Consider the following 10,798-nt stretch of genomic DNA (forward strand, 5'->3'; position numbering starts at 1 on the left):
TCCCGCAAAGGGGTTCGCCAAACTAGCAGTAAGAAAGAAATAAACAAATAAAAATGATTGGGATTAACAATTATATGTAGTAAAAAATGTTGAAAAAAGGTGGGGCATCATTTGCTGTGCCGACGGCTGAGGTTGTGCCGTGGGCCACCGTCGGCACAGTAGGAGAAGGGACCCAGTAGTCAGGCTCTGGGCCGACGGCCGCGGTTGCGCCGTGGGCCACCGTTGGCACAGCCTAGACGGCGCCGTGACAGCCTAATGGCTGGGCCCACCTATCAGTGCCTGTGCCGACGGGTGAATCTGTGCCGACGGTGACCTTCGGGCGCCATATTTTTGTGCCGACGGCCATTGTTGCACCGACGGTGACCGTCGGTATAACGTGCAGTGTGCCGACGGCCGGCCTGTGCCGACGGTCAACTCCGTCGCCGGTCGACGAGGGCTTCTGTGCCGACGGCCCCGATATTTGGCCGTCGGCACATCGGGTGGCCGTCGGCACATGCCGGCTCTCCCGTAGTGTTTCGCGGGCTTGTGCAGTTGACCGGTACCGCTGCTCTTCTCCTCATGATATGTCTGATTTTAGATATTTGATTTTTTTATTGTAGTCAAATCCTTTGTCTGCTAAAGACTGTGTATCCGGTTTGCATTGTAGGTTAGCTAAATTGGATCTGAAGAGAGAGCATTGAGACCATGAGAATGTCATGCCATGCTAGCTGGCGTGATATGTCCAGTCACGGGAGGGAAGGTACACTTCTCAGTCACCATCTTGTATTCATGTACTTCTTATACTTTTCTTCTTACTTGAAATATTCATTTGCAATCTCTTTGTTGTAGTCGTTTATTCTGACCCCTCTCTTCATCTCTCTAAAGGAGCACAAACAAAATGGTGACAGAGGACTGAGCTGGTGACCAATAAGAAGACAAACAACTGTCTTCAAGTTTGGTGATTTACCATCTAAAAAATGAGAGGTATAATTCTTCAGAGTGAACGCTTGTTTGTACTAAGATTTGGTAAGTTGAGCTTGCTTGTTGATGTATCCAAGGTTGTCGCGATGAAGGCCACCAAGATGGATGCAGGACATGGAGATCAAAAACTCCTGCGACACTGATAGAGAGGATGCTGGCGCCATGAAGCGGCTTGTGCCGACGTTGATGAGATTTCCCGCTTAGAATTAAAACATCACAACGTACTCATTTCACGTATTGCCACAATGATACCTGTGTACATAGACATATTATTACAATTAAATATTTGTGAAAATGTTATCATGCATGTGGACTTATGAGGAAAAGAAGCCCTTTCTGTAGTCTAAATGATTGACTCGGCCATATTGGAGTTCAGGGATTATACCTAGAAATCTATAACCCGAAAAGGTCAGTTTCATTTCTCTGATTGTCCATTTTTATATTTCCTGTTGTAAATGATAAAGTGGGTCTTTTGTGTGAAGGTAGCTGAAATTCTTAATCAGAGAAAGTTGGTTTCTGAGTTAATTATGATCGGTCTTTTATCTAAATGCCTATAAAAGGAGAAGAGCAAGGCAAATCAGGATTTATCCATTATGGTTTTCTTGATTGACATTAATTGAAACAGGGTAGGAAACACAGGTTGGTTTTCCCGGCTGAGACAAACTCACTAATTTGTTAGCAAACCTGATATTTGTAGAAAGTACTCCCTCTGATACTAAATCAATATCAATAGATTCGCTATAAAGTATATTTTGTCAATATGTCTACTCAATATTTGGTCAAACTTAGTAGGGTTTGTCTTTTGACTAACTTATACGCCCTGTATTTTGAGAGTACCTTCTAGCAGAAATAAAATTGCTGGTATAGACCATGAGCTCACATCTACTGGACAGTTTGTATCAGTTGTGAAATTTCTCCTACCACACCTCTGCATTCTTTTGAGTGACAAACGAGATTTTTTCTCCTAAAACTATAATGTCGGATGTTGTTTCTACTAAGGTAGATGCATTCATGATTTTTTTTGTCACTGCCTATGGTATTGGTGCATACAGCTATATGTTCTGTCATGAATGTCAACCATCTTATGGAAGCTGTAATAAATAATTTTTTATGCTTCGTTTCCATAAATATTACACATAAATAGCATGTAAAGATCATTCACTATGCATGGTGTGCTCAGGACAAGGCTAATGTAGCACTAGCTTCTTTTCGGGGTTTTAGGAGCATGAAGAATATCTGGTCGAGAATATTCCAGTGATCCAAGCCTTTGTCATGGGTAATCAAAAACAAATATAGAACATGTGAGTTATACCTGTTAGTTTCCCACAAAGAACGAAATTGTGTTGTATGATGAACGAATGGATGTGATGGTTCATCAATTGGTTGCGCATACCGACGATATTAGCAAATACATTTGTAATTGATATGTACAGTTCAGTTTTTCGGGTGAGGATCAGAGATTACTCAAATGTCTTGAGTTTTATCTTCGTATATGAGATCATGTTCAGTTTACTCAGTGTGATTCACTTAATGTTTTGGTGGTCAACTCCACCCCTTTTCCGATCTTTGTGCTTCTATGCCAGGCAACCTTATGTATAAGTACATATCTTATTATCTGTTCCGTTCAGGGCCACAGGATAATATGAAGTTTCTCATGCTACATGTGAACAAAATCAAAAGGATGCTCGTGTTTCTTTGCAACACAGTTTCGGTATCCTTTTCAGGTAAGTCTTCACTATTATCTTTGATTCAACTTTGTGTTGCCTTATGTCTTTGTAATTAGCCTTCTAAAAACTGATCAAAGAGATGTTATATGAATGTATGTGGTAACTACAAATAGTTGTTATTATTACCGTATTGCTAATATGATAAGTTGGAGGTCTTAATATTACCGTAGTTGTGTAAATATTGTTGCACACAAATAACTAAAATGAATGTATCGTTCTCGTCCTGATACAGTTTTCTATAGTAGTTAGCAAGAATTAAATCTCCTGATAGAGGGCAAGTACCATTTGGTCTGCACAGAATTTTAATCAGTGAGTTCTATCAGATGCCACTTTCATAGACTAAATAAAAATCTCTACCCTCTGCAATGGTGACTTTGATTGTTTGCCCCAGTTCAGCCCATGAATGTACTGTACGCATTTTATCGGTTGGTGTATACAACTATGCACAGACTGCTTTTATGCCAGGAAAAAATATTTTAGAAGGAGTTGTAATTCTACACGAAACGATTCATGAATTACATACTAAAAAATTGGATGGGGTATTGTTTAAAATTGATTTTGAAAAAGCATATGATAAAGTTAAATGGTCTTTCCTACAACAAACCTTGAGGATGAAGGGTTTTGCTACAGAATGGTGTAGCTTTATTCAGAATTTTGTCCAAGGTGGGAGTGTGGGAGTAAAAGTAAATGATGACATTGGTCATTATTTTCAAACAAAGAAGGGATTGCGGCAAGGGGACCCTTTGTCCCCTATGTTATTCAACATTGTTGTAGACATGCTGGCTATCTTAATTGAACGAGCAAAGAATGATGGTCAAATTGGAGGGCTTATTCCTCATCTTGTTGAGGGGGGTCTCTCTATTCTACAATATGCCGATGATACAATCCTCTTTTTGGAACATGACCTACTAAAAGCGGTAAACATGAAGTTAATTTTATGTATTTTTGAAGAACTGTCGGGCCTAAAAATTAATTTCCACAAAAGTGAGCTTTTCTGTTTTGGAAAGGCAAAAGATGAAGAGGATCAATATAAACAGATATTCGGATGTGATGCTGGATCTCTCCCATTTAGATATTTGGGTATTCCAATCCATTACAGAAAACTCAGGAATTCTGATTGGTATCCAGTTGAAACACGGTTTGAAAGCAAGCTGGGATGCTGGAAAGGAAAACTATTATCTTATGGGGATAGGTTGGTGTTAATTAATTCAGTTTTAACCAGTTTGCCTATGTTCATGTTATCTTTTCTTGAGATACCTGTTGGGGTAAGGAAAAGGTTGGATTTCTACAGATCTAGGTTTTTCTGGCAATCTGATGAAAATAAGAGAAAATATAGGCTCACTAAATGGAATATTGTATGTCGGCCTAAAGATCAAGGTGGTTTAGGTATTGAGGTACTCGAACTTAAAAACAAATGCCTTTTAAGTAAATGGTTGTTTAAATTGCTTAATGAGAATGGGGTGTGGCAGGAATTATTACACAACAAATATATAAGGCTGAAGACATTATCGGCAATTCAGTCTAAGCCCACAGATTCTCCCTTTTGGAAGGGTTTAATGAGTGTGAAGGAGGAGTTTTTTAAACGGGGTTTTTTCAACATTGGTAATGGAATGAATATTCGTTTTTGGGAAGATGTATGGTTAGGAAAAATTTCTTTGGCAGATCAATATCCGTCATTATATAATATTGTGCGTCATAAAAATGTAACGGTAGCACATGTGTTAGCCCATACCCCACTGAATATTAGTTTCGGACGGGCTTTACTCGGGAAACGGATGGACTTTATGGTTACGGTTATGCCGAAAACTAATGACGGTACATTTGAATGACGAGCAGGATCGTTTTGTTTGGGAATTGACAACCAATGGAAAATTTACGGTGAAATCTATGTATGAAGATCTAATGAGTGATCATACCCCATACCTGAGAAAATATTTGTGGAAAGTTAAAATTCCTTTGAAAATTCAGATATTTATTTGGTTTCTTAGTAACAAGGTATTGCTAACTAAAGATAATTTAGCTAAACGAAGTTGGAACGGATGTATGAAGTGTGTCTTCTGTGGTGCACAGGAAATCGTTGAACATCTTTTCTTTGAATGTCCATTGGATAAACTACTTTGGCGGACTGTTAATTTTACTTTTGACCTTCCACCTCCAACCAATGTTACAAATATGTTTGGTAATTGGTTAAATGGAGTAGATAGACAATCTAAAGCTTTTATCCGTGTGGGGGTTTCTGCTTTATGTTGGTCTATTTGGAGGGCTCGAAATGATCTTATCTTTAACAAAAAAAAAATCTTTCCATTATTTGCAGGTTATTCACATGATGGTTCATTGGGTTCAGTTATGGGCTCTTCTTTCGCCGGAGGGGCTACGGGATGCCATGGCTTTTGGATGCATACGGCTCCAGACGGTCGCTCAGGATATCTTGTGCCAGGCTGGCTGGCGTCATACTAGGAGGCTACAATGATGTGTAGTTTTGCTAGTCTTTTATTCCGCTGGTTGATTTTTGTATCAACTGTAGGCGATGATTGAGACCTTTTTATGTAAGACTGTTTTAAACGTTTGATTAATAAAAGGCCGTGTGCATCATCATGATGCAGAAGCCGGGGTTATACTCCCTATTTCGAAAAAAAAAAGTATACAACTATGCATACTAATTCCAAGAAGTTCATTTTCCTTTTGCTGATTTACAGAATATGATTTGATACTCTGTACCGGTGTTCATGCAACCCAATTTAAGGTTGTGGTGTTTATACTTTTTCCATTTATGGATGAAATAGTACTTGTATAGGGAAATCCATTTCTCTTCATAGTTAGAGATAAAGTATGGGTTCTTCAGGTTTGTTATTTTTTAAATTGAATTCTCCCGATGAATAGAGCTTGCATGTTTCCTTTTTCAGATTTAGCGTCTCAAATGAAAGGCACACAAAGCTGCATTCCGTTTGTTAGTATTTGGGTTCTTCAGGTCGGTTAAAAGGACTCATTTTTATATTTACTAGGATTGTTGTAAGGGTTTATGAACTTTAGTGAAGTTATTTATATAAGGTCTTTAATTTGTTTGGCTTATGATCTAGAGTTGTCCAGATTACTCGGGCTTGATAGCAGTACTAGCCACCACCTGCCTGTGCCTCAGATCCACCTACGTTTCCCTGAGATGATTCGCAGATAATTCCCAATGCGGTTAATTTCATTCTATGTATAATTAATATGTTTCCTTGAGATGATATTTCATGACTTTTATGTGACATGCGACTGTAGTTCAATCAGGAAAATGCATGTCATAAGTGATGGCAAGGAAATCAGAACGTAGAATGGTATATTTATCTGAAATTACATTTGTATTTGGAATTTGCAAGTATTTAGTTTGCTTTTTGTATCATTGACCAATGCATCCAATCTCCCATGTAACATGTGGTAGTTGCTGGATTGAGGCATCTGTTTTCTAACATTATTTCTACAATGCCAGGTGTCACACTATGAAGTACAAGGAGGATTTGCATGGCCAAGAGCAAAGAGAGATTTGTCAAGGTAGTGCCACGGAAAGTGCAGAGCTCTTGATCATCATGACGATGCCAAAGAAGTCATCATAGCTTCATCTGAACACACTGGATTTTTCCATGACAAGATTTTTACTTGGTTGCGGCTGCTTTGTTGATATGCTCTGGCTTAAGACTTTTTTTTGCATTCAGTAGTAACACAAATATTGCTCACGTTATTTCCTCTATATATCTTCTATACTTTCGACATTGATTAATGTTTCTGATGTTCATGAACCACTAGTAGGAAAAGCCTCATCAGTGGCGCACGAAAATTTGATTCTGTGGCGCACGGGTGGTGCGCCACAGAAACGTCGCCACAAAAATAAGCTTTCTGTGGCGCACCTGATCGTGCGCCACAAAAATAAGGTTTCTGTGGCGCACTTTTTCTTAGGTGCGCCACAGAAAAGAGTGCGCCACAGAATTGCTTCTTAGTGCGCCACAGAATTTGCTTGTATTATACACGATTTTGTGCTGCCTGGTATACATATACAGTTTATACACAGCAATACAGATACACAATACAGATACACAGGTTATATACAGCAACATTCAGATATAATATAAATATCATGTACATTGCACAGATATAACATAGACATCATCATCACATTACTTAGAGCCCGATCGAGATACATATATAGTGGCAAGTGTCAAATGTTTTGCATACAACTCTTAATTCATACAAAATTCACAATTTCGAGATACAAAGTAGTCTTCATCCGGTTCCTCCTTTGCTCCGTCATCTCTACCCACCAGGCTCGCTTGCATCGGGGTCCTTCCATCCAGTTCCTACTATGATGAAAATGGAAGAAAGTGAGACCAACAAGTATCCGATGCACAAGAGAAATGGAATAAGTGCCTCATACATTGTTGGTCAACACAAATATTAACATTCAGGGACGGTGTAAGTGAGACCAAGTCCGATGCACAAGAGATTGATATTTGTGCTATCTTACCAGGCTCACTTACGCCGCCCCGAGTGTACGGTGACCAAACATTTTAATCATCGGCATTTTGAAAATGTCAAAGCAAATGGAATGACAAAATGGAATAAGTGCCTCATACATTGTTGGTCAACACAAATATTAACATTTAGGGATGGCGTCGGTGAGACCAAGTCCGATGCACAAGAGATTGATATTTGTGCTATCTTACCAGAGCTCACTTACGCCACCCCCAAGTGTACGGTGACCAAACATTTTAATCATCGGCATTTTGAAAATCTCAAAGCAAATGGAATGACAAAATGGAATAAGTGCCTCATACATTGTTGGTCAACACAAATATTAACATTTAGGGATGGGGTAAGCGAGGCCAGGTAGGATGCACAAGAGATTGATATTTGTGCTATCTTACCGGGCTCACTTACGCCACCCCCAAGTGTACGGTGACCAACATTTTAATCATCGGCATTTTGAAAATACCAAAGCAAATGGAATGACAAGGGCCTCATACTTTGTTGGTCGAAACAAATATTAACATTCCGGGACGGAGTTAGCGAGCCAGGTAGGATGCACAAGAGATTGATATTTGTGCAATCACACGAGGCTCACTAACACCGCCCCGAGTGTACGGTGACCAAGCATTTTAATCATCGGCATTTTGAAAATCTCAAAGCAAATGGAATGACAAAATGGAATAAGTGCCTCATACATTGTTGGTCAACACAAATATTAACATCCCGGGATGGCGTAAGCGAGGCCGGGTAGGATGCACAAGAGATTGATATTTGTGCTATCTTACCGAGCTCACTTACGCCACCCCCGAGTGTACGGTGACCAAACATTTTAATCATCGGCATTTTGAAAATCTCAAAGCAAATGGAATGACAAAATAGAATATGTGCCTCATACATTGTTGGTCAACACAAATACTTTGCGAAGGGCCCCCTTTCCCCGGTCGGCGTTCCGTCAACGGGTGCTTGACGACACAACAACGCCGATCTGCATCTCCGGCGCGAGAACCACGCCAGTCCCTCGGCTGTCCGGTGAACGAGTCCTTGATGCAAAGACCGTGCCGGCCTGCCCGAGCATTATGCCGGGCCGTGTTGCCGCGCTTCAAGCCGTGTGTCCCGCGCCTGCACTTGTTCGCCTTCTTGCCGGTGAACCAATAGGCTGATCGTTGGAATAAGGAAACCGATGACAGCCGGTCGCAAGATTAAATTGCGATCGGCCGTCATCGGCTTCCTTATTCCAACGATTAGTCTATTCGTTCACCGGGCAAGAAGGCGAAGAGTGCAGGGCGCATGATCGACACGGCCCGAAGCGCGACAACAGAGGTCGGCATGATGCTAGGGAGGCTGGCACCGTCTTGGCATTAAGGACTCGTTCACGTACTGGACGGCGAGAGAAGAAAAGTGGTGCTGCGCCGGAGAGGCATGTCGGCGTTGTTGTCTCATCAAGGACTCGTTCACGGAACGGCGGCCGGGGAAAGGGGGCTCGTCTACAAAGTATATTGCGGCGTATAGGTGACCAAACATTCTAATCATCGGCACTAAAATGGAAGAAAGGCCAATGCAATTAAGAAGTAGCTAGTATGAACTAAATGGAATGCCTCATACTTTGTTGGTCGAAACAAATATGAACATCCCGGGATGGCGTTAGTGAGGCCAGGTAGGATGCACAAGAGATTGATATTTGTGCCATCACACCAGGCTCACTAGCGACACCCCGGAGTGTACAGTTGACCGAACATTCTAATCATCGGCACTAAAATGGAAGAAAGAGCCAAGTGGTATCAACTAAATGGAATGCCTCATGCAAGGGACTTGGGTCATTTGGATCATAAGGCATTAATTAAGGAGGCAACCAGGGACAAAGGGAAACATTTGATGATCCATTATCATAGGCAACAAAGCAGCAACTTTTTCCCCTCTAATCTAGCTAGAGTCCTTAAAAGAAATCCATCATAAGCATGGTCAAATACACATATATAGCATTTGGAGAGCAAACAAGCGAGTAGCCATATCACTCAATCCAATAATATAGTAATTTGGATCATAAGGCATCAATTAAGGAGGCAACCAGGGACAAATTAAGGGAAACATTTGATGATCCGAGTAAGTGCATGACACTTTGAGCTACCCAAGAATAAAGGCCAACGAGTGGATAAACATCTGCTCAACCATTTCTTGCACTAGAGGAAAAGTAACCAACATTGAAACTTGAATAGTCAAGTGACACTACAAGCGACTCACACACACATGCAAACACATGTGTTGACGAGTAAGTAATGGATATCAAGAACTAGTCTTGATCTCCAAATGGTGATTAGAGGGAATTTATTCATCTTAATTAAGCAACATTAGGGACAAATGGGATCATGCAAGGGACTTGGATCATTTGGATCATAAGGCATCAATTAAGGAGGCAACCAGGGACAAAGGGAAACATTTGATGATCCATTATCATAGGGAACATAAGTCAAGATGCACAAACACACATAGCATGCATGGAGCGAGATGCTCCAAAGGGATTATTCATCACTTGGTATATAGACCAAGTGATGCTGGCAAAAGAGAGGCCAATCAAGAACCAAGTAAATCCAGTAAGTGATAGATATGCCTAAACAAGCAACAACACATAGCATATCCCAGCTAACCGAGATGAGACAAGTCTTGGTAGCCAACTCGAATCACCTAGCACCACCTAGCCTTTTAAAACCATCGAAACTAGATCCTTTTTCTTCAAAGGATACCACAGTGGCATTCATTTACATGATCCCCTACTGTGGATATCTCTATTTTCATCAAAGCCAACAAAAAATAGATCATAAGGAATCAATTAAGGAGGAAACCAGGGACAAAGGCATCAATTGGGGTAATGTTAAAATGTTTGTCTCCATATTTGGGAGAAATTTTTAATATTGGAGTCTAGCTAATGGAAATCAAGAACTAGTCTTGATCTCCAAATGGTGATTAGAGGGAATTTATTCATCTTAAGCAACATTAGGGATAAATGGGATCATGCAAGACTTGGGTCATTTGGATCATAAGGCATCAATTAAGGAGGCAACCGGGGACAAAGGGAAACATTTGATGATCCATTATCATAGGCAACAAAGCGAGCAACTTTTCCCCTCTAATCTAGCTAGAGTCCTTAAAAGAAATCCATCATAAGCTCACAAGAATCCATCATTTTCTTCACAAGGATACCACAAGTAGCATACCATAGTAGCATTTCATGCATTTAAATGAACCAGGTAGCATCAAAACCAACCAAATGTCCAACTAGCAAGCAATACCAAGTGAGCAAGTCCGCATTACCTTGTACGAGGTTCGGACAAGGATTTATAGAACAAGTACAGAGAGGCAGAGGCAGAGGCATAGACAATTTCTATAAGCATATAGAACACTCCAATTTCTATAAGCATAGACAATTTCATTGTCACATCTTTCTATAAGCATCACTAGCAGCAGCAGCAGCAATGCATATGAACACCATATACAGGTACGGTTCAGAACAATTTCATTGTCACATTGTACAGGTTCAGAACAACATATAGAACACTCCAATAAGCATCACTAGCAGCAGCAGCAATGCATATGAACACCATATGAAGCAAAACGAT

General features: G+C 40.5%; 1 long non-coding RNA gene across 6 annotated transcripts; it reads left to right on the top strand.

Annotated features, from left to right (window-relative positions):
• The first annotated feature begins 513 nt into the window (after positions 1 to 513).
• Positions 514 to 6,426, top strand: LOC124681475. Of its 6 annotated transcripts, none has more exons than XR_006995885.1 (6): positions 514 to 538; positions 647 to 739; positions 865 to 1,368; positions 1,443 to 2,684; positions 5,384 to 6,004; positions 6,157 to 6,426. It is a non-coding gene; the product is annotated as an uncharacterized LOC124681475 (long non-coding RNA). The 6 variants fall into 6 exon arrangements; XR_006995888.1 differs by having other exon boundaries at positions 5,384 to 5,655; XR_006995887.1 differs by having other exon boundaries at positions 5,384 to 5,430; positions 5,591 to 6,426.
• The last annotated feature ends 4,372 nt before the right edge of the window (positions 6,427 to 10,798 follow it).

Source organism: Lolium rigidum, unplaced genomic scaffold (assembly GCF_022539505.1).
Source record: "Lolium rigidum isolate FL_2022 unplaced genomic scaffold, APGP_CSIRO_Lrig_0.1 contig_44111_1, whole genome shotgun sequence".
Lineage (NCBI taxonomy): Eukaryota > Viridiplantae > Streptophyta > Magnoliopsida > Poales > Poaceae > Lolium > Lolium rigidum.